Source organism: Hemicordylus capensis, chromosome 1 (genome assembly GCF_027244095.1).
Source record: "Hemicordylus capensis ecotype Gifberg chromosome 1, rHemCap1.1.pri, whole genome shotgun sequence".
In the NCBI taxonomy this organism is placed as follows: Eukaryota; Metazoa; Chordata; class Lepidosauria; order Squamata; family Cordylidae; genus Hemicordylus; species Hemicordylus capensis.
The window spans coordinates 304,911,184-304,936,398 of NC_069657.1; positions in this window are offsets into that span (position 1 = coordinate 304,911,184).

The window sequence follows — 25,215 nt, forward strand, 5'->3', positions numbered from 1 at the left end:
CCAATTGAAATAAGATAGATTTAAAAGTGTTTCCTCTGGTGCCCAGAATAAGCAGCAACAGGGTATCTTAAATTCCATCACAGCTGCATTGCCCAAATTCTCCACTATTTTATTTATTATTTATTTATTTTATTTATTAAAACATTTTCATAGTGCCCCAAACTTATGTCTCTGGGAGGTTTACAACAAAATAAAACATTCGTTAAGACAAAAATGGGGGGGTGGGGGTGGGGAACACACACATTACAACAATTTAAAATTTTAAAATAATATTTTAAAACAGCATTAAAACCAATTAAAACTATTGCTTGATTTTCATATTTGAAAGCACATAGATCACATATTGGCTACTACTGTCATGCTGAGAGTTTAGCCATCTTGCTCACTATGAATGAGCTAATGGGGGACCAGATTGTTAATCACTGATGTATTCCTAATAGCTGGGAATCTCTCCTAGCTTTTGGAATGTGATACCCACCTGTGCAGGGGAATGTCAACCCCTCAGAGCTAAGGGGAGAGGCAACAACCATTTAAAACTGGTTCAGGTTTGATTTGAGATGGGGAAACAGACAGGGCAAACTGAGGAAGGGAGCTGTGTGTTAGCTGAAGGTGAAGCGCCCTTAGAAATAGAAGTTTATCTCTGAGAAACTGATGTAGGATTAATGGATTTAGCAGCTGCTTATTTATTTGTTTCCAATATGTTTTATTTGTTTAGTTGTAAATAAAGCAAATATTATGAAGACATCATAAATCTGCAGTGCTCTCTCATACAAGAAAGAGTAAATCTTGTAGCACCACTCTTAGCATTTGGGGAAGTGGAAAACACTTAACAAGATCCTTATACAATCTTTCTAAACAGAAGGAGCCAGAAAATACACAGGAAGGGAAGTTAATTACTACAACCACAAAACTAGAGCTTTACTATAACTAATAGATTTCAAAATCATTTTGACTCCAGCTACACTGAGGAGATGGATGGACACTGCTGTCCTATGTTTTCTTTGCATATCCTCAGTGACATGTATTTGGGGTGGGGCTGTGGAGGCGGGAAATGACATACTGTACTATCATAGGAACAAAAGAGCAGCCCTGCCGGATCAGGCCCAAGGCCCATCTAGTCCAGCATCCTGTTTCACACAGTGGCCCTCCAGATGCTGCTGGGAGGCCCACAGCCAGGAGTTGAGGGCATGCCCTCTCTCCTGCTGTTACTCCCCTGCAACTGGTATTCAGCTAGAGGTGGCCTATAGTCCTCCTCATATTAGAAGGTTCCCTGTGTCCAACTCCACTTAATTGGCTACTGCTTGTGGAAGGAGAGTAATGCTGATGATGCCACATTATGCTTTTTGTTCAACTGCATGTTTTCAGGGTCATGCAGGGGTCACCTAGGTCAGTGATGACTCCTGATGCTCTCTCTGAAACATGGTGTTTGGACCTTAGAATATATTCTAATGTCCTATATCTCCAAGTTAAACAAAAATTATCTTTCCTCATTGAGGTAAGTGTCTCTGCTTTGGAAATAGTTTGTTAATGGGTACCTAAGAGAGTGTCTTCTTCACTACGAGCCCCACCGCCCACTGAGGTCATCTGAGGAGGTCCGTCTCCAGTTACCGCCAACTCGTTTGGGGGCTACACAGAGACGGGCCTTCTCAGTCGCTGCCCCGAGATTGTGGAATGCGCTCCCTGCTGAGATACGATCCTCCCCATCTCTGGCAATTTTTAAAAAACACCTGAAAACCCATCTTTTCACACAAGCTTTCCCAGCTTCCAAAATTTTGTAGGTTTTAATCTCTGGTTTATTTTTAAATTGTTAAATTGTTTTAAGTTTTTGTAAATGTTTTTAACTTGTTTTATGCTATTGTAAACCTCCCAGAGATGAAAGTTTGGGCCGGTGTACAAATTTGATAAATACAAACAAACAAGCACATTTTACTTACTTTGCTGAGTGCTACATTTGATTGAATTGGTCTCCTTTTGAGGAGAACATTTTCATTTAGAGGATCCTATCATCCTGTCAACATATTTTGTTGTAATTGGTGTGTGGAATTTAACAAGTATGGGGCCTGACAAGACCCTTAGCATATCCAAGTAGGATAACAGGAGTGAATGGTAGAATGCAGGCTGTTATATGTTTAATATATCTTATAATTTCCTTCCAAAATGTTTAATTTGAGGGCAATTCTAATATAATACCCAACTGTCTTGAGTACTTTACTGTGGTATTAAAAATGGATTAAAAAATAAATAAAATGGCATTTTAAATGCTTCCATGGTTTTCTCTAGTTCCCTGTGAACTAGAAAATTGGTTTTTTTTAAAGGCAAAATTGCCAGATATCAGCCTCTGTGCCATATGTTGCTTGCATAGCCAGCCTGATTATAATGACTGCAGGCAGTATCAGGCCAAATTATGTATCACAAGTTCTCAATACATGTTTGCCTGGTAATATTTCCTCTCTGCAGTAAGTCTTACTGATTTTGATAGAGTTAAAAGTTCTCTTCTCCACCCTAGTCCTGTCACTAAATGACAGAAGTGAGCCTGTGGGAAACTCTTTCTTTATACATATTGATTGATAATAAAAAAAGCACTCTATGTGAAAGCCGAGTGTATGTAATGTATTTTTCCTTCAAGTAATCATGGGGGTCCAGCAAGATGGAATAGATGGGGGAGGGCTAGCTATTTGTCCTTTTTCATTCTTTCTCCCCTTCTGGTGTTGCTGATTTTGGTGCTGGTACATTTGTCAGCAAGAGGGGATGTTTAACCCTTTCTTGACTTGCTACTTGTCTTTTGCCACATTTCCCATGGCTGCTACCCCATTTTCTCCAGTTGAGCTCTGAGATCAGAAATAAATACAGCTGGAGATAAATGGTCAAGGGGGAGGCAGACTGTGAATGAAAAGTGATGGGCAAGAGAAATGTTTAGATGGACTTCCTATCCATCTGCAAAAGCTTCTCCTGGGCGCTTTCCAGATTAAGCCCTGCAATGGGGTCACGGCGGATCTCGGAAGTGTGCTTCGACACTTCCTTTGTTGTGGCACTGCAGTCCCTACGTGGACAGCAGGGTGCTGTTCACATTTCCCATGCCTTGTTTCGAATTTAATCGCTGCGATATAGTGCTATGATGTCGTGTATCTGGCATAAAAAGGTTGCTGTTTTTTCGGGTTGTTAATTGCCATGAGACTGCTCCCCCTGCTGTTTATGTTTCAAATGCGATTTGCCTGATCGGAAGCATTTTGCTGCTTTTGAGGAGCTAATCTAGAAAGTGCCCTGAAACTAGAGTTACCTGGCACTCATGATAGGCTGGAATCCAAAGAACTAGTATTTGGGCATGACCAGCAGACTAGGGGCATAACAAGGCTGGAGTGGGCCCAGAGACAAAATTTTAAAATGGGCCCCTCGCTGATACAAACACACACACACTTCACAATATATAGTCATGTGACTTGCCTCTGGGGGGGGCCTCGAGGCGTGGGGGCCCCCAGGCAGCCGCCTCCCCTTGCCTAATAGTAGTTACGGCCCTGCAGCAGACCCTTCTTATTTCAAACTTACCACCCTTCCAAGAGAGGGCTGCCATGCAGCATGGGAGGCTGCTGTTCAAGAAACACAATCTCTCTTGGGCATGTGGAGCTAGTCATGCAGTTCTTTGGATCCACCCACTGATGGTAGCAAATATAACTTGAAAAATTATATCTCGGTCAAATATGTTCTGAATATTTCTTTCATAAAAGGTGAATATTTTTATCCTGAGGTTTTGTATAACTTGTGTAAATGAAAGCAAGCAAACTAAGAAGAGAATAGATTATTTTTTAAAGAAAGGGGTTAAAATCCAACATGCAAACCAGCCAACCAAATGGCATTTTAGACAATTGGAAGGGACCCAGGTATGCAACATGATTCTTGTGACATTATTTCCATCTTCTCCCTGTGTTTCCCCCTGCCAACATTCATTTTGTGATATGCCATATTCAGATCCACAAGAAGTTTGCAATTGATTCTTTGATAACTAGGTACTGAATTATAATCTAAAATTAGACTACAAGAAGGGCCTGTGGCTTCCTTTGATCAGTAAAGAGTCTGGCTCCCTTTGGATAGTGCATAAACAATGATGATCAATAAACAGTATTAATAATTCATGCATAATGAGGCCGCATTGATTGAGCAGAGGATACTATGATGCATATGTCTGAGCAGCTGTGTTCATACTTCATTATTAAAGAGGCATTTAGCTATGTGCAGATGTGTTGCTTCTTTTGGCTGTTGAAAGAAGAAGGGCTTGCTTGGATGAGTGGAGAAAAAGAGGTATTCTGGACATAGCATAACAGATTGTCAAGATATGTCTTCTGAATTCGAGTACTGGAGCCCTGAAATTCAGATGGGTCAAGGATGCACTCTTTATTGGTCCTTGCTCCCCAATTCCCCAAGCAGTGAGACGTTCCAGAAGCAGTCCTACTAAAGTGTTGTTTCTTTGGGGTGAAAGAGTAGCGGAGACTTTGCATACTTGTGCAATATTCGCTTTATATTCAAATATACAGGAGGGCACACCTTCAGGACCAAAGATCCTCCAAAAAGCAATCTAGGCATCCTCTAAGACTTTGTCTCCAATTCAGCTGCTTCTAGCATGGAACATTCAGCTGCCCCACTGCATCTTCTGACTCTCAAACAGCAAACTCCAAAACTATTTAGCTGCTCCCCCACCAATCTGCCAAACATTCCTGTTAGACCCCATCAAATTTTGCAGTTGAATTGCCATGCAGGAGACATTCACAGTCACTCACTCTACTGAAGATTACAGATCTTTGGTGAAATTCTGGTCTTTAATCAAGAGACCCTTTAAGGCAAAACCAATGTGATAGATCAGTTTACAGTAATCAGACAGCAAACTCCCAATGGTATTCTTACTGAAAGTGCCTTTATGGGGCAACCTGATTTCATGCTGCCTGTACAGCTGCAAGGATAGCCGTATGTTTTGCTAGCATCATTTATTATTGTTGTTTAGGATTGTGCATTTTGGTTTTTTTTCTGTTTTGTTTTTGGCCCGAATCTGAAACACCCCCGTTTTGTTCTTTGTTCGAAATCAGCCAATCCGAAACACCCCAATTTTGTTCTTTGTTCGAAATTGCAAAATCCGAATCCGAAACGTTTTGGATTTTGAAAAATGGCCCTGGGGAAAAACTAGTTGGTGGGGGTGGTAGTGCCCAATGGGTGGAAACTACCACCCAAATTTCAGAGGAATTGGGCAAAGGGCTGGTTTTTGGTGAATTTTTGAAGTATAGGATTTTTCCTATAGGGAAGAATGGAGGAAAAAAGCAAAAGTATAGCTTCATGTTGGGGGGAAAGGGATGGCCCAGAGAGGAGTAGGATGGGTGGTAGTGCCCAGTGGGGGCAAGGAAGCTGCCAGAATTATTTCAAAGGAATTGGGCAGAGGGCTGATTTTTAAAGATGTAATGGAGTTTGCACGTCTGTAAAGTTCTTCCCCATAGGGAATGATGGACCTCCATAATTCCTGCCCCATAACTGCACTTGGAGGGCACCAGGGTGGCCCAGAGCGAATGGTGGTGTAGAGCACATAGGGTGCCAACCACCCCCATGGGTTGCTAACCCATGGGGTATTGGGTTCTGTTGTTTCTGAGATGTTTGAGTGTAGATTCAGATTCTCTGGTAGCATATGAGAGTGGATTCATGGTTTGTCATTGAAAATCTCATATGCTACCAGATAATCTATACTCAGAACACCTCAGAAACAACAGAACCCAGCAACCCATGGGTTAGCAACCCATGGGGATGGTTGGCAACCTGTGTGCACTACACCACCACTCGCTCTGGGCCACCCCGGTGCCCTCCATGTGGAGTTATGGGTCTGCTGAAACCTCCATTATTCCCTAGGGGGGGAAACTTAAAGAAGCGTAAACGTCCTACAGTTCCTAAGAAATCAGTCCTTTGCCCTATTCCTTTGGAATAGGGCAAGTGGCAGGCACCCCTTGGGGCACTGCCACCCAATCCACTGTTTTGCCCCTCAGGCCCCCTTTCTGCCCCAAATCTGCCCCAAAGACATGTCAACTTCAGAAATTCTTTAAAAACCAGCCCTTTTCCCAATTCCTTTGGAATCTGGGTGGCAGCAGGCACCCATTGGGGCACTACTACCTGAACCACTCTTCTGACCCCAAAGCCCCCTTTCTGCCCCCAATCCACCCCAAATAACATCAACATCACACATCAACAACAGCAGAGCTTTGGAAAAAATCAGGCAGATTTCCAAAGGTCATGCACATCCACATCCCCCCTGCCTGAAATGCAATTGATCTACACACAACAGTGTGAAACAACAACAATGAAATGCACACTGCCCCACTAGCCAATGAGGGTAAAATTTACCCTTAAATTTGCTTAAAAGGAACAAGGAGGCAATTGCCAGCGGATCAGCCCATGCTTTCACTGGCCAGTCTGCGGGCTGGAAGTGCTGGAAATTCAAACAGATGTCAAAACTCAAAATGGAGACTGAAGGAGAAAGACTTTTTGTGATTGCAAAATGGAGTTCCAAAACAGCCGAAACAACAAAACATTTTGTATCCGAAACAGGGACGTTTTGTTTTGGCTACAAAATTTTCTGTTTTGAGCAATGGGTGTTTTGTTTTGGCTACAAAACAGCCGAAACGGCCTGTTTTGTGCACAAAACGTTTTGTATCCGAAACGAAATGCACATCCCTATTGTTGTTGTTATTGTTGTGGTTGTCTTCTGTCTGAAGGCACCCAAGGAAACATATCCTATTTACATTCACAGTTTAAAATAAAAACACTAAAACTCAACTTGATCTATGCTAGGCACAGGAACAGAGTCAGTTAGGGGTGCCTCTCTATAGAGCATATGCTTTGCATGGAGAAGGACCACCCAGGTCCAGTCCTAAGTCTCTCCAGTGAAGAGGATTGCTGGTAGTGGTCAGAAGCGGCAGGACAGGCCAGTGGCTTTCGAGGAGCCCATCCCTCACCGGTGGCCAGGTGAGTGGCAGAGCCGATCTGCCACCGCAGGGAGTGCCAGGCAGCGCGCTGCTGTTTGGAGTAGTTTGCAGCTGCAGCCGGAGCAGAGGCAAACGCCTATTAAACACCTATGGTATACCATAGGAGGTAAACCATGGGAGGTAAACTGTATGGTATATCATAGGAGGTAAACACCTGTGTTTTAAACTTTTCATTTTTGTTTTAACTAATGTTTTACTTTCTGTTTTTATTTTTGTTATAAACCGCCCAGAGATGTAAGTTTTGGGCAGTATTAAAATATGTTAATAAATAAAAAATAAAAATAAATAATTTGTGCTTAAAGGTGCCTCTCACCATCCCGTCCGCCCCCCCCCCCCGGCAGTGCCTGCTCTGGCTGCTCTTAGTAGTAGGGCTGGGATTAACCTCTTCTAGGGTCCCTCCAGACTTCGGTATCATGCAAGTTCCAATCATGAGTTTACTCAGTCTCCACACACTCCCTCAGGCGTCCATCTTCCTTCCCACTGCAAATGCATGCGCTGTTCATCTCTTGCTTTCCAGGAGAACAGCCTCCCCCCACCCTCCATTCATCAGAAAAGTAGTAATCACTTCTTCTTGGAAAGAAAGAGGTGGCCAGCAGGTGGAGCTGCAAAAATTGTGCAAGGACCCTGCTATGCATCTGAATAGCGTGTGAATTCACACTGGGAAGGAATGTAGGAGCTCAAGGAAGTGTGTGAAGGCTTAGTAAACTTGTGCTTGGAACTTGCATGAAAGCTTCTCTCACAGCTGGTAGGATTACTAATGACTTTGGAGAGTTACTACTGTACCCCACCATTATTGCCCGCATTATTGTTAGTTTATGGTGTGGATTAACAATAGAATTTGGCAACTAAAGGGTGTAGTGAATTGATCTCCCCTCCCCCTTTTTAATTCCTAGTGGAGCATGCTCAGAAGACTGGAATCTTCTGGAGGTTCCAGTCCACCATGAAGCAGAGAGCTCCTGAGGGAGAAAAGGACATTCTGGAAACTGTCTGTTTTAGGAACTTACTTCTTTATTGCAGTTCCTCTTCAAACCAGTTGTGTACCAGTTTAAGACTCTGGACAAGCCCAATCAGCTCGTTGCACATCTATTTTTCTTCATTTCAGCTGTACACCCACAAGACCTCTTTTTGGAGTGGCATGAACTGTGCAAAAGTGCTTTTGGGACAAATTTCATAAAAGAAATAGACTGGGATTTCATGTTTGTTTTGGTTTTCTTTACCAAGCCGCATGCTACTTTGTGAAATATAAGTTATCATAAAATAGCATTATGATATAATTGTATGTATTTTTTTACGATTTGTACCATTTTGTAAACAAGTATTTGAAGTTTATCTTATGTATGCTTAACAAATAAACTTTAAATGCTTATAAATCCTTGAATTTGGCATTAGAATTTGTCTTTATTGTGGTCATTAGTGGAAATACACTGTCTCAGAACATATAGAGACTTGAACCCCTCCCACCCCACCCCCTGTTTCTTAACAAGAGGGGTTACAAATACCACTAGCTGCCAAGTGTACACTTATCAAGTACAGAGAAATCAAGTCATGTGCATGGATGTCTGAACCACTCCTTAGTCTGCAATCTGAATTCAGTGGGACTTATCTCTGAGTAAACATAGATAGGATCAGGCTGCAATCCTAAACACTCTTTCTGGGAAGTACTATTGAACTTAGTGGGACTAACTTCTGAGTAAACAGGCTGCTAGAAATGGAGATCATTTTATTAAACTGCTGAATAATTCCTCAAAATTGCCTATTCATGTCTTCAACATTTACTTCTATGGGAGGAGAGCTGGTCTTTTGTATTAATGGAACTGCTCCCAGGGAAACTGGAAGATACCCCAGATTACATTTTTAGCTTGGGTGTGGGAATTAACCAGCAGGCATTATGCTGATCGCACCTTGAAAAGGTGGACAATAGAGACATAGGACAGGACAAAACATTGTCCGTTTCAATGTGCTGGGTGTGCTTCTTCTTTGAACAAAGGCTGAGAAAGGTCTAAAAGACCTATGTCGGGTGAAATGCATCAAGGTTTATCTGGTGTCCTTTTAGAATACTTGGGAGTGACTAAAATGCAAACAAGCTAGCTTCCCATGCCCTGAGCCAACCATTAACTTGCTCGTTAGCTGAGAGATGGCCTGCTACCTTATCACACCTTCCTGAGGAGGTGAAATCATGACCAGATCCATTGTGCCAACATAGGGAGAATACTTGGCTAATACTTGAAAATAATAATGCAGATTCACTCATGTCTATTCTGACATTCTTCGCCTGAAAGCAACCAGGGAGGCCAGCACAGGGAGATTCTCTTGCAGTCCCGAAGTTAGACTTGACCTAAGTGCTATCATCGCAAGTGATGAGCCAAGTGACATGCCACATGAGTTAGCTCCTGCAAATAAAAAATGGAGATCTCACGGTCTCATGGGATCTGAGCAGCGGCATGTGGGAACTACCAGCTGGTAGTCCCAAACTAGGCATAAGGGTGCTCCTGGGAGCCCCCCAAAAGGCTCTCTTGGTAACATGTGGTAAAGGTAAAATGTGCTGTAAAGTTGATGTTGGCTCCTAGCACCCACAGAGCCCTGTGGTTTTCTTTGGTAGAAAAGAGGAGGGGTTTACCATTGCTTCTTCCCGCGCAGTATGAGATGATGCCTTTCTGCATCTTCCTATATCACTGCTGCCTGAAATAGGTGTTTCCGATAGTCTGGGAAACTTACCAACGGGGATTTGAACTGGCAACCTTTTGTTTGTTAGTCAAGCATGTGGTAGCAAGCATGAATTGCCCCCACTCTGCCCTGGTTGCATTTGAATGGGAGACTACATGTGAGCACTGTAAGATATTCTCCTTAGCAGATGGGGCTGTTCTGGGAAGAGCGCCTGCCTGCTTGCATGCAGAAGGTTCCAAGCATAGGCGTAACTATAGGGGGGGCAGGGGGGGGCACGTGCCCTGGGTGCCACTTGGCAGGGGGCACCAAAAAGTGCCCCCGCCGATTTGCCGGAAAAAAATTTTTTTTGGTGTTTTTTTTTTTTTTTTTGCAGAGCAGTCCCTCTCCCCCGGTCCCGGCACGCCCCCCCCATTGGCATTGCTCATCCAGCACTGGGCGCCGTGGCGTCTTCGTAGTCCAAGTCTCTGACTCTCACTCCCCGGCGCGCTCCGCCGCCCCGCCACCAGTCGTGCATGTGTCGAGAGGAGGACACGCACCAGAGCAAACTTCCTGAACAACTCCCTCTTCTGAACAACTTCCTGAACGCCCGAACCAGTTCCCCTTTTTGCTCATTCAAGTCCTTCCTCCCCTATAATCTAACCACGTTTTAACTGAAAAGGTTCAGGGAGGGGGAGATGGGGGGATGTGGAACCTTGGGTTCCACATCCCCCCATCTCTCCCTTCCTGGACTTTTTCACTATGTAATGCAAGCTAATTTAATTATATGTCATCATCAAAATGGATTAGCTGTTTCAGCCCATCAGGAAAGTCAAAACCTCCACCGATTTAATTAACCAGACTGAAAATCAGATGAACAGAGAATGTTATAATGAAAGGTGGTATATAAATTTAACAATAAGTAAAACTATCATTAGGAGCAATTAGCGATTACTTAAACATTGGTGCTGCCAAGCAATTTGTAAATAAAACTTGAAGCCCTTTGAAAATAAGCTGGAATTAATTGTAGGTTGGGCAGGGGGTGAAAGTATATACTTCTAAACATTTATTGTTAAATTTATATACCACCTTTCATTAAAAACAACCCCAAAGTGGTTTGGTTTTAGTCATGGATTTTAATTTTAATTGCTCTTTTTGTCAATGTGATGAAGATTAGTTAAATCTGAGTGGTCTTAGGCAACCAATGTTGCATCTGAAATGCCATTTCATTTTTTATTGTCATAAATACTCTCCAACCAATTTAAATAGCAAAGGTGTATATTATCACTTTATTCAATTGCAGGGAATCTCAAAAAAGCAGGATTTGCAACTAAGGCAGTGCATATCTTCTCTAAAATGGCCCTTTTATAGTTTTTCTAACTTTGAAATCGTAACATAAAACAAAGCATAAATGCATAAATGCTTCCCCCTCCATTTGAAACCTTTTCTGGTGTAAATAGCGCGCAGTTTTGGAAAAGGGGAGTCTTTCTTTAAAAGCGGGAGAATAAGGAGTCTTTAGCACTATCACCCTAGTCCCTCGAATTACTTTGGAGTCCTTGGTTTTTGTTTTGTTAAAATACAGTCACTCACAAGGGAAAGTCAGGAACAGAACCAGGGCGTGAGGGAGGGGCATCATAATCATAATAATCATCATTGAATCATAATTCTGATGTTTGAGATACAAGCCAACTTCACAGGGTTGTTGTGAGGAAAAACCTAAGTATAATGTAGTATGTATCATCATTGCATCATAATTCTGAGGTTTGAGATACAAGCCAACTTCACAGGGTTGTTGTGAGGAGAAACCTAAGTATGTAGTGCATTTTGAAATTTTTGGTAATTTTTGTAATTTTTTAAATTTTTAAAATAAAAGTTTTCAGAAACATGTGTGTCAGTCAGATGTATGTTGGGGGGGGGGGGCGGCGGGGGGGACGTGGCGGGGGGGCGCAATTTCAGTGCTTGCCCCGGGCGCCGTTCTCCCTAGTTACGCCTCTGGTTCCAAGTTCCCTCCCTGGCATCTCCAAGATAGGGCTGAGAGAGATTCCTGCCTGCAACCTTGGAGAAGCCGCTGCCAGTCTGTGTAGGCAATACTGAGCTAGATAGACCAATGGTCTGACTCAGTATATGGCAGCTTTCTATGTTCCTATCTTTTGTTGCAGATCTGCCCCTCTCCCAACTCATTGAGGGCTGAACTCTAGTTAGGGGAGACATTTCTGCTTTAAAGTTAAAGTTGTGTTGTCGAGTCGATATCGACTCCTGGTGACCACAGAGCCCTGAGGTTGTCTTTGGTAGAATACAGGAGGGGTTTACCATTGCCTTCTCCTGCACAGTATGAGATGATGCCTTTCAGCATCTTCCTATATTGCTGCTGCCCGATATAGGTGTTTCCCATAGTCTTGGAAACATATCAGCAGGGATTCGAACTGGCAACCTCTGGCTTGCCAGTTAAGTCATTTCCCTGCTGTGCCATTAGGTGGCTATTTCTGCTTTAGGAGAGGAAAACTATACTGAAGTGACCGTATTGCTGAAGCTCTTAATTTAATATGTCCCTTTTCAAAATGTCCTGCAATGATTAAAAGAGAAGGGAAACGATGGATTTGCTAGCACCAGGGGATAATAGGAATATACTATAGACATAATAGATCTTCCATTATTTAAAACCTTGCTGCTTTAAGCAATGTGTATGAAAATAAATATATCATAGATCACACTCTGGCAACAAAATGATATTCCTATAAATCTGGAGCTGCAAAGCCATCATGGAATGTATAGTGCCGTAGACTTGAAATTCCTTTCCCATGAGTATTATTTTTTCATATAAAATGTATGTGCCAATAAATTCATGTAAAGGATTACTGTTCACACACACACACACACACACACACACACACACACACACACTAGCTCAATTAAAGGTTGGTATATAATTATATCTTGAGAATTATGTTTAAAATACATAAATGAAAAAGTCATATACCATATAGACTGTCAGGACTATAGACAAGAAAGCAGTTTAATAAAATTATTATCATTTGGTTTGCAAGTGGAATAATGTATTTGCACAATGTGATTGTATAAGACTTACAGTTTTGTAGCCAATTAAATCTTCCAGATACATATTTGGATAAATCAACTATACCATTAATTTACTGAATCTGGCTGTCCTGCAACCAGATATGGGATTGGAATGGATGAACCCATTCAATAGTTGAATTATATAGGTAAAGGTCTACTCAGGGATACTTCTCTGCTAGATATTTCAACTGGTTTGAAACCGGGTTTGAAATCACACAACAGGGGTTTGACCTCTGCATGAACTAATTATTAGGAGATCAGGGTTGTGTGATTTCTTCCCCTCTGCAAAACGAGTTAAGAACCATGCAAACTGGACTTCTACACAATTGGGCACTCATATTCACACAGCTATCTGTGCACAGGGAGACCCTGAGGCTCAGGGATATAATGGCAACTCATTACATCTTGATGTTAACATCAGAACTACACCAGAATATGGTGGTCTCTGTGATACATGGTATTGCCAAAACCAACATTTATCTCCAGGTGTCAACCTTTGTGTGGGTCTCCCTGTGCCATGACAGGTACACACCTTAAGGGCGGGCAATGCAATAGTCATGGGAGACCCTCTCAATCCTAAACATATTCTCTCAGAAGTAAATCTCATGGAGTTCAATAGCATGTACACCTTATGCTTAGGACTGTCAATGTAGCCTTACTCAAAGGTTAACAGTTAAGCAATCAAACTTAGTAGTATGCAACCAAACCAGAGCAATCAAATTTTGGTCCTTGCTGTCTTGAACTGAAGCTCTGCACATGACCTGGAATACTGCAAAATTAGTTTTCCAAGTACCACCTTGAAAAAATAAGCTGGGCTGCTTTAAGTCAAAGGGAAAAGCACATTCAAGAGTGGAAATTCTATTGAGTTTAGTGAGACTCGGGCATACATACTTAACTTGTTCTGAATTGCATCTTCGTGATTTAAACAATTGCTTAGTGTGTGTCTTAAATCAGATTTGTATAATAATCTATAGATTTGGGGACAAAGCAAATGGTTTTTTAAATTTAGTCATACTCAAAATATGATAAATTTTAAGCCTGGATCCTACAGTAAAGTTGTGGGAAATATGGCTATTCAGTATTTGCCAGGGTAGAAAATGGGAGTCTAATGGAGTGTGTTATTGTCTCTGGGCAATATGGAAACAGTAATGAGTACAGGATTGTTTCATCTGAAACAATCATTTCCTTGCTCTGAAGGTTTTGAGTGGAGACCCGGCACCATTCTAACTGATGATAAGCACAATTTTGGATCCGTAAGAGGAGAAGTTACAATTGATGTTAGTGGAATTTAGATAAGCATCAGTGGATGAGTGGCATAAAGAAGAGTGGAAGCACTCCCTACTGTGGTATATCAGCAGCACACACAAGCATTTCTTTACAATTCTATTCTATCTGTGTATTCTTAATATTGGCACATAAAATAAACCAGGCCTTCACTCATTCAAGGGAAAGATATATAAGTATCCACATGGGTTCCTTCTCGACTGAAACTGTGAGTGTGGAAACCATGAATAAAAAAACCTTACCCCTATGGGAATTCAGGAATTGGGTTCCTTAAGCTTAAAAAAGGACAAAAGATAAAAATAAAAATGCAGCAATAAGAGGAATAAAGCACAATACCTTGCTCTCCAGCTATCCAGCAAGACCCACCCAAACACCAAATCCTCCAAATTTTCACGAGGTTTTGTTAACATTCACAGCCACAAAATGGCTCCACAATGCAAAATGTAGGTCAGAGATGACATCGGAAGTAATTTCCAGATGCTCTGTAGAAAAACTCAGATGAACAATTAACGCTCAGCAAATAGAGCAATGCCCCTCCTTTAAATATTTGGGTGTCTCATTTCAAAAATCTTTATCTTGGTTAGTCCATCTTAATGCAGCTCTATTAACTGCACGATGTGGAGATAATTTGAAAATTATTCTTCTCCAGGGTGGGTCAGTTAGTAGATCCTGCACTCAAAATACTTCAGGGCAAAGTAATTCCACAGCTTTTGTATGGGGCAGAGATTTGGGGGTGGAACGTTAAAGTTTTTAGGATTTGCTACAGGCATTGTCACAGTTCTTTATTTAGGATATGCTTCTCTATTTGAATGTATCTATGTACTGGCTTGGGGATGGAGTCAGTTTATTTGTCTGCTCCTCACTTGTTGCCTTGAATTCAAACTGAGAGGTTCTCCCTCTCACTGCTAAAAGACTGATAATCTGTTCATGGTTTGCTTAGCCTATGTTTTAGTTAGTAATAAATACCAAGCTCTTATTTCTCAGTTAAAGTTGGCTTCCATTCAATTACTTATAGAAGATAAGTAATCACTCTGCAACATTGGGACATGGGCACAGATGTGAAGGAATAAGTTGTGAGATAACAAAGAGTTTGTAGGTAAGAAAGCTAGACAAGATGACTACTTTTGCATCTGTGAGGAAGCATCCTATTGTTGAATTGCTCATTGAAACAAACTACAGAAAATGGTTGTTCAGAGTTAAGTTGTTGCTGAATACTCTTGGGCTATATTATGTTCTGAAGGCACAAAGACCAATAGAAAATGAAGAGAAACAGCTGGGTGGTGCACAGCAAGTCAAAAATAAAAACAAACACCATTTAAAACAAATGGCTTAAAACAATATAAAAACAAATTTTAACAAGTTCAGAACCATTTAAAACAAATTAAAAATATTTAAGAACAATTTGAAAACCTTGGAAGGCCAGGCCGAACAAATAAGTTTTTTGGGTTCTCTTGAAGGCCAACAACGAGCCCAAACTTTGGATATCTGCCAGGAGTGCATTCCATAGGCCAGGAGCAGCTACAGAGAAGGCCCGCTTCTAAGTTGCCACCAGTTATCCCATTGGTAACCAGACATGGACCTCTCCATTCAGGGCTTTAAGGGTGATAACCAGCACTTTGTATTTTGTCCAGAAACATATTGGCTGCCAGTGCAACTCTTTGAGGACAGGCATAATATGGTCTCTCCGGGTTACCCCAGAGACCAGTCTGGATGCCACATTTTGAACTAACTGCAATTTCCAAACTACATACTGTACAAAGGCAGCCCCCACAGTTAAAAATCAAGCCTACAACGTGGCTGATGGAAACACCTTGCATTTAAGGAGTGCATATCCTGCTAAAAAGCAAGGAATTATTCTCAACAGAGAAAAGGGAATAAGACTAAGTTCCAGAGAAATTGATTTTCTTTTTTGCATTTTAAATTTTATTGGCTTTTACAGTATCTTTACATTCAAGAGAAATGGTTTTTCTAACAAACAAACTTGCCTATGCAAAAGTGAAAGCAGAGTTGATGCAAGTCAAAGTAGAAACAAAATATATTTGGATAGTGGAGCCACTTCACATTTTTTTTGATAATTTGCAACATTTCTCTGAGATAAGCATGGAACATCTTCAGGTGCTATCTCCTCCTGGAGGTTAGCTATCATTAAGGCTATTCTGACTTTGGATGCTGCTCTAAAATGTTGTAAGGATGTGCATCCAAACCATTCCCGCAAATTTATAACCAGGATGTTCTTCGTTTTCCAACACATCTTCTTCCTTTAATCTTTCCCTGCATGGTTAACTGCAGTAAGGAGTATTCCCCCGCTCAAATAATATGGCCAAGATATTCAAGTTGTCTTCTCTTAATAATGTTAATTAGCTCTTTCTCTTTTGCCATTCTTCTCAAAAAGTCCTATATACCTTGCTAATAGGCAGCATATTTTTGCAGGAGGAAAAGGGACAGTTTATCTGGTGTAATCTTGGTAAATGTAAAGTGTGTCATTGAGTACAGATAGTGAATGAAGTGTGTATTCCAGGGGCATACTATGTTCCGTTTGCAAAACAGCTTAATGAGTGTAAAAAGAGCTACAAGGCGAGGATGTAGAGTTCTTTTCAGAAGGGACCATTGCTTTATTTTCAAAGGAGATGAAAAAAGGGCCACTTTTTCATCTTTTTATCACTTTTGTGATAAAGAACCAAAAACAACCAAAAACCCATGTGAATGCAAACAATATTATATAGATAGATAGCATAATAAACTAAATATATAATGATGTATTTTTCAAATATAATAAATTATGATTCATATATCCAAATGCTTAAAACCCAAAAATGTGCCAAAAGTCATATAAACATTCTTATACAATATCCACTATGTAGATGAAATAGCAATTGCTTATCACAGAGGAATCTAGTCTCCTAGAGCCTGCAAATGTCCATCCTCCTCTATGTGATGAGGTATGAGTATTTTCAACTTCATCTGAAGCTCTTGGAGATGATTCATAAGTAGTCCTTACTCATAAGTCCTTAAAAACTGTCCAGATTCCAGTAGTTTTCACAATAGCTTCTTCATGAAGGACTAAAAAGTAGAAATACAACATCATAGATTCTACAGTAAACAATGTAACAAATGTTTTAAACTAATGTGATAAAACATTTCTCATACCTTATATACTTCATGGTAACACTTTACCTGTGGTATGTTACCTGAAAGAGAGCTATATGTGTGTGATGAACCACCCTTAAGGCTTCAATTTGCGCAATCATGCATCATAAAACTCCTGTGTAGAATAAACCTTAATTAGCCAAGTCACTTTACTCATGAGGAGACCACAAATAAGACATCAAGCTTATTCAGGATTGGAGCAAAGATCAACTACTCACATAAGAAAGGAAACAGAAGAGAGAAAAGACAAAATAATCATCCCATTCCAACCCGGGCTCAGTAACAACCAGTCTCAAAAGCAATCAACAACATATAAATTCTTTTAACCCATGCAAACAAATGGAAAATGGTTAATTATTTCACAAAATCATTACACTCATGAGAAAAGACAGTAAAACCCCATATTAAAGGAAACATGCCAGGTCCAGATGCGAATTTAGACCTCCTTTCCCTACTGATCTAAACCTATAAATGAACTCAGCCTCCTTATGCATAAGAATTCGCCGTACATCATCTCTCCTAACAATGTTGGATTTGTATTTAAATAAAATACAGACCCAGAAATCATTTTCAGAATGTTGCTTGTCAATAAAATGAGGAGTTAAAGGAGCCTCCATATTGCAGTTTCATATTCTCAAGATGTGCTCAGAAATTCTCGTGCGAAGAGGACGTGTACTCATTCCAATATATATCATAGAACAAGTGCAACTGATCATATAAACCATGTTCCTTGTGCTACAGTTTCCAAAGCAATCCAGGGATATAGTTCTATTCAGGGGCATAGCTAGGTGAGAGGGGCCCCCCCAGAGTGAGGGAGATAATGAAGAAATTAGGGAGGGATGTAGCTGGAGGGCCTCAGGAGCAGGGGGCCCGTGTTCTTTGAACCCTTTTGCTCAATTGTAGCTACACCCCTGGTTCTATTAATAGTTGGAATGAAAACTAGTCTATCATTCAAAATCACATTGCAGGTCCTACAGTGACCACATGGATACATTCCCCTTACATCTTCTTTATGATGTTATGTTCTGTCAATATCAGCTCTCACCAAAATATTGCCTAAATTTCTAGCATTGCGAAAAGCCACAATAGGTAATTTATTGCAACCAGGAATATCACTGACTAAATGCCAGTGTCGTCTAACTAAATTTTTAATTTGGTAGCTTAAGGCTGAAAATTCTAGGGACCAGGTCAATCGCTGCGTAGTAGGTTTTTTAGATGGCATAAGTAGGGCAGATCTTTCCATAGACCTAGCTCTAGTAATAGCGCTGCACAGAACTGCCTGAGGATAACCTCTGTCCTTAAATTGAGCTAACATTATTTTAGCTTCCCTCTCAAATTCTATGGGGTCAGGGGCAATACGTTTAATTCTTAATAACTGACTATAGGGAATGCTATCTTTCATTTGTTTAGGATGCCATTTTTTGGTTTTAAGCATTTGGATATATGGATCATAATCTATTATATTTGAAAAATGCATCATATATTTAGTTTATTATGCTTTGAGGTTTCATGTATATCTATATCTATCTATCTATCTATCTATCTATTGATAGCCAGCGTGGTGTAGTGGTTAGAGTGCTGGACTAGGACCGGGGAGACCAGAGTTCAAATCCCCATTCAGCCATGAGACTTGCTGGGTGACTCTGGGCCAGTCACTTCTCTCTCAGCCTAACCTACTTCACAAGGTTGTTGTGAGGAGAAACTCAAGTATGTAGTACACCACTCTGGGCTCCTTGGAGGAAGAGCGAGATATAAATGTAATATAAATAAATAAATAAATAAAAATAATATATCTTTTGCATTCACTTTTTTTTTTGTTTTGTTATTTTTGGTTCTTTATTTTCAAGGGAGGAAAACTTCTGATGAAAGGCATGTTGAAAGATGATCAACTGTATGAAATAGATTGCAAAATAGAACATGCTAATGTTGTGAGTGTGAACACAAAGATTGCATGAGTTTATGGCAGTGCTGAATTGGGCATCCAAGCAATGAATGCATTTCAAAATTAGTAGAACAATTGGCAAGAAACCTACAAATTAAACTATGTAAATCTGAAGTCAAATGCATTGAATGTGTTCAAGGGGCACATATTCATCCACCACAGAAAGGCAATCCAGTGAGGTTTTGGATTTGATTCACAGTGATATTGACACTATCAAGAGGGGAATCAGTGGGCAGATATACCATCCCATATTCTGCAAATGTACCCTCTGCCTTCACTAGAGGAATGTAAATCTTGGGGTAAGGGAAACATACGTGACTGGCTCCTTGAACGGAACTCCAGACCAGACGCTGGTTTGGTCCTACATTCAAAGTTCTCCCTATAGTATCCAGGAAAAAACAGATCCATTTTGCAGTACCTACTCAATCTCACCAGCACACTACCAAGGAAGGCATTTACCAGTTTACTCTTTGAAAACACACCTTGGGGTATATCTTGAGGGTAGATGTCACAAAGTTCCTGTGGAACAGCCCTTCTGCCCCTGTGGCCAGGGGCAAGTGGAGGACATTAAACATTACGTCCTACACAGCTCTTGTTATGGAACAATGAGAGAGAAAAACACTGGGTCTAATCATTGAAAAATTGATGGGTTCTGAAACAGAATGTGTTAATTACTTGCTGGCAGATGTGTTTCTTTATGTTAGTTATCAAACAGACATTTTTGCTTTATTGTCTTAATTAGGAAGAGAACTGTATCTGCTAGTCCTGCTACACATCTGTCTAAGTTCCAGTTCTAGGAGTAGTTCTCTTATTTGAGTTGTACCCATCAGAGTTGTAACTACAGTTAGGTATTTTGAATTATATCTCTTTTTTATTTTCATGCATGCTGTTTAGTTAGTTATTATAACCCCTGCCAACTTGGCAAAGAGGCACCTTTTAACGTGGTGATTCTCTTTATTTAGCAGGGGGAGAGTAACTGGCCCTATTCACCCCCAGCACAGTACCTCCATTGACTGTTGCTGGTGTCTATCTGATGTTTCTTTTTTAGATTGTGAGCCCTTTGGGGACAGGGATCCATCTTATTTATGTATTATTTCTCTGTGTAAACCGCCCCGAGCCATATTTGGAAAGGCGGTATAGAAATAGAATAAATAATTATTATTATTATGTTTTTTAGAGTCTTATTATGTCTTATCTATTTTTCTTTAAGCTAATGGAGCTATTCACATGACCTACCACGTGGGCGGGCAGCACAAACCTGACCTTCCCCCTAGATGATCAGAAAGAGTGTACTGGGAGTGGACTGTGCTTCCAGACAATCGAGCTCTGGAGAGCTGGGACGTGCCAAGCACGACGCAGTGGGGGATTCCTTCAGGAGATGAGCACTCTTGGTGCACATCTCTGTGACTGCGTGGGCTGCAAGCACCCCACGTGGTCACATGACTGCAGAGCCTGGGTAAAGGGAGTACTGAGTGCCGGGCGGTGGCGAAGGGGAAATGTTGGGGGCCGGGCAGCAGTGGTGGGGCATTGGAGCTCTGGGGAGGCCCCTCAGAGCATTTGGAGGCCCCCAAGGAGGCATGAGGCCATGGACCCCCGCCTTGTGGTCCACACCTAAATGCACCACTGACCACGGATACACTAAATTGCAATCTGCAAGTCTGCAGATAATGAGGGCCTCCTGTATATCTATTTGGATAAGGCAGACAAACGGATGGATGGACAGATAGAAAGAAGGCAAACAGTTTTGTTTAAAGTATGTAGATGAAGACTGTAAACGTAATGGAGAGTTCTTCCATGATCAGGAAGTTTTGGTGCTGGAGCCTCCCAATCACGGAAGTGCCCTCCATCCTACCTGCAGCCTTAGAGAAGCCGCAGCCAGTCTGTGTAGAACCCAAAGGGCTCACAATCTAAAAAGAAACGTAAGACAGACACCAGCAACAGTCACTGGAGGTTCTGTGCTGGGGGTGGATAGGGCCAGTTACTCTCCCCCTGCTAAATAAAGAGAATCACCACGTTAAAAGGTGCCTCTTTGCCAAGTTAGCAGGGGTCATTAGACTATACTTACTTATTAGACTATACTTACTTATTTTATTTATTTATTTATTTATTTGTTTATTTATTTATTATTTACTTACTACTTATTTGTTTGTTTGTATATTATATTTGTACACTACCTTAGAGAAGCCCAGTGGAGTATTGGGGGGAAACGGCGCCCAGGGCTGGCCGGCCCTGAAATGGCGCCCCCCCCGCTGCCCCCTCGGCCCCCACATACCTGGCGGTGGCAATTCAGCAGCGATTCGGCAGCGATTTGGCGGCGTGCGTGTGGCGGCATTGGCGATGGCCTGTAGCGGGCCGAGTGGCGGCACGGCAGGTCGCCCGCGGCATTGGCGATGGCCTGTAGCAGGCCGAGTGGCGGAACGGCGGGTCGCCCGCAGCGTTGGCATGGCCTGTAGTGGGCCGAGCAGCAGCGCGGCGGATCACCCGCCGAGGACTACTGCAGAGTGGCACCGAGCCTGCCTGCTGGCCCGGCACCACTCTGCAGTAGTCCTCGGCGGGTGACCCGCCGCGCCACTGCTCGGCCCGCTACAGTCTGGCCATCGCCAACGCCGCCGCACGCCCACCGCCACACTCGGCGGGTGATCCAGGGGGGTGCAGGGGGAAGCCACTTTTTGGCACCCCCCACATGACCCGCCGGGGTGGCGCCCGGGGCACGTGCCCCCCCTGCCCCCCTATAGTTACGCCCCTGGAGAAGCCGCTGCCAGTCTGTGTAGACCAGGGCTGCTCAACTTTGGCCCTCCTGCAGATGTTGGCCTACAATCCCCATAATCCCTGTCTATTGGCCACTGTGGCTGGGGATTATGGGAATTGTAGTTCATAAACAGCTGGGGGGCCTAAGCTGAGCAGGCCTGGTGTAGACAATACTGAGTTAGATGGACCAATGTTCTGACTCTGTATAAGGCAGCTTCCTATGTTCCTATGTCACCAAGTGAGCCTGCCCAAGGGCCCCCTCTTAGAGCTGGCTCCTCTTCAAATGAAGGCTGTAAGCACTGGCTGTAAGACCCACCCGGCAGGGGAAAGTGATTGATGCATCAGGCAGGACTTCTGACTCTTTTCCAAAGAAAAAGCATAAAGAAATCAAGTCAGCCCCCTTTCCGAGGCTGTACTTGAGTACAGCTTCAGTCTAAAAACATCTGAATGAGGCTACTCTTTGAGCCAAGCAAAGGAGCCAGAAGCAGAATAACTGTCACAAGCCATTTTTTAATCTCTTACTAAGAAATCCTGTTGGCAAAGGATTTGTGGTTCATTTGGTGTTGTCCTAAAAGGTTTTCCAAAAAGGGCATTTCAGCAGGTGTTGCTTTTCTCAATTCTGCATGTCAAGCTGTGCTTGACAAAGTTCCCTCTTACTCACAAGTATTAATGGTAGAAGAACCCCATCTTCCTTTGCACTGATCAACTTTGCCCTGAAATTCAGAATCCCTACCTTCCTTATAAATGGGTCTTATGAATGCTTTCAAATTTACAACAGAGAACTTGATGAGCTAGAATGCAGCCTTTCTTCTTCACAAAGCAAAAAAGAAAAGAAAAGAAAATGCTTGCTTGCTGCTTCCCTAACACTTAGAAAAATCATCCATGTTCTCTTTTGCAAGAGGCTTTCCAATGTTCGATGCTTATGTGAGGGAGGAAGGGAAAGGGAGTGGTGGGAGTTCTAAATAAGATTTAAATGGATTTACTTTCCCATGCCTGTTTCTTCATGTGAATATAGGACAATATTCTATATCCTATAGAACAAATTGTCCTATAGGAGCCAGCATGGAGTAGTGGTTAGAGTGCCAGACTAGGACCGGGGAGACCCGAGTTCAAATCCTCATTCAGCCATGAAACTAGCTGGGTGACTCTGGGCCTGTCACTTCTCTCTCAGCCTAACCTACTTCACAGGGTTGTTGTGAAAGAGAAACTCAAGTATGTAGCACACCGCTCTGGGCTCCTTGGAGAAAGAGCGGGATATAAATGTAAAAATAAAAATAAATAAATAAATAAATAAATAAATAAATAAAAATAAATATATCCTCAAACAATGAAATTGGTCAAGGTAAATTGGAAGGCTTTGGCTTGGAGAGCTGCAGTAAGTCAAAACAGACAACCTTGGCCTAAATAGCTCAGTGCTTTCTAATGGTCTGATTCAGTAGTTGGAAGTATGATGTTCATAATATCATTTTATCTTAAAACCCAGTTTTCCTGAAGTACCTGTACTTAACTCTGAGGACTTCCAATGCAATTGTCACCTCAAAGATCTCACAAGGCAAGTTGGTATCTCTTGGCCTCAATGACTCCTCAATCAAAGAAAATGATAATACCAGTGGCCTATTGAAGGGGTTCTTGTAAGGACCAGGGTGGCCCAAGTATTGTGGTGCCTGTGGCAAGGTGGGGGTCAGCCCCCTTTCAAAACCAACTCTTGCAAGCTTTGAAAGTGGTAGTTGGGGGCAGGGAGGAGGGAGGTTGCCGGCAACCTCTTATCTCCTTGTGCTTCTTGCAAGGAGTATGAGGCGAGGCACTCCTTGAAAAGCTTGGAAGGCTCAGACTGGTCCCAAAGAGCTGCTCAAATAGCAACAGCAGAGGTCACCTTACCACCCTGCTGCTGCCATTTGTGGTGCATGCCTCACCTTGTCTCATCAGAAGGCAGCCCTGGCTAATGACTACTGTGAGAATATATATGGTGGTCACTCAAAAAGCTTTACAGAAATGCTTAGTAGTGGTATGCCTCTGTGCAACTTGGATCATTCTTGTCAACAAGGGCACATCCCCACAGTTCCAATATTTTGATCAGAGCAGTTTCTGTAGCCTACAGTACCTTAAAGGGGAAAGTCTACATTGCAAAAATACTAAAAGGTGTGTGTGTGTGGCGGGGGGAAGATGTGCCAAGGATTTGACCACATTGATACCAGAACCCAGGAAAGCTAGGAGGATGCTCAGATGTTTCCAGAAAGATGGCTGAACTTCTGTGCAGGTTAATGAAGTCAGGCATAATTCCTTAGAGTAAGAAACTGAGGATGAGCTATGTTTTCTGCCCTGTTTAAGATTTAATCACCTGATGCAGTTGCTGTCGAGCATCTCAACAAGAGCAGCACATTTGCTACCATGCTGGATTTGTTTTTATTTGCATTTTTGACACACAACCATTCCAGGCTCATGCATATTTTAATAACCATTGATGTACGCTTGGCTTAAAGGGAAGCAAGGAATTAAATCAAGATGTTTCCATATTGTCTGGCAAGCCATTTGGGGAGACAGTTTTCCCCTAGCCTCAGCCTCATTTTAGTGAGGTTTTCCTCAATCTTTATGTACGTTAGCTGCCTGTCATGCTTTTGCTGGTAATTATTCTTCATAGCAAAGTGGTCGAGACCCCCATCTGCCATTGATTTGTGTGCAAGGGATTTCCACAGATAATGCAGAGCACATTACCACATTGGCCATTAAGGCTGGAAGCAGGCAGTAATTTTCCAGAGAGTTGAAAGTGTTTTGAGAGAAGATTCCCTTCCCATGGTAGACACGCTTAGCTGATAGTGATTCAGTGAGGATTTGAACTGATAAGGCCTCTCTGAACCAAAAGAATTTAGGGCCTATTTAATTATGTGCCCCTTGCTTTGAAAAGCAGTAAGTAGGTGATGGCTTGTGAGATGTTTTGCTAGGTGAACCCATTTAAGTGGGAGAGAGGTACTCCTTCGCATAACGTTTTGCACTGAGAAGCAGTGGTGGAGGGAGGAGGTGCCACAGCCAGTATTATGCAAGAGCATGGTTTCAGGGCACTGACTTGACAGTTCTGACGGCTGATGTCAGTAGCCTGTGCTTGTGCTGGGGTGACTGTCCAATCACAAACTGTTCATTTACATAAGGTTGGCTGCAGCACCCCCTGCCTACACTGCCTCCCAGATCCTAAAGGTAAAGGCAAAAACTCCCCTCCCCATCAGTCTCAACACAGTGGCTGACACATGGAGAAAGGCTGCACTGGTGCAGTGAGAGAGCAGCATAACAGAACTTAACAACCAACGGCACTGGTTCAGCCGGGAAACGGCAATTTTTTATCCCTCCTCTTTCCCAGGAAGCCCTCTGTGTCACCCAAAA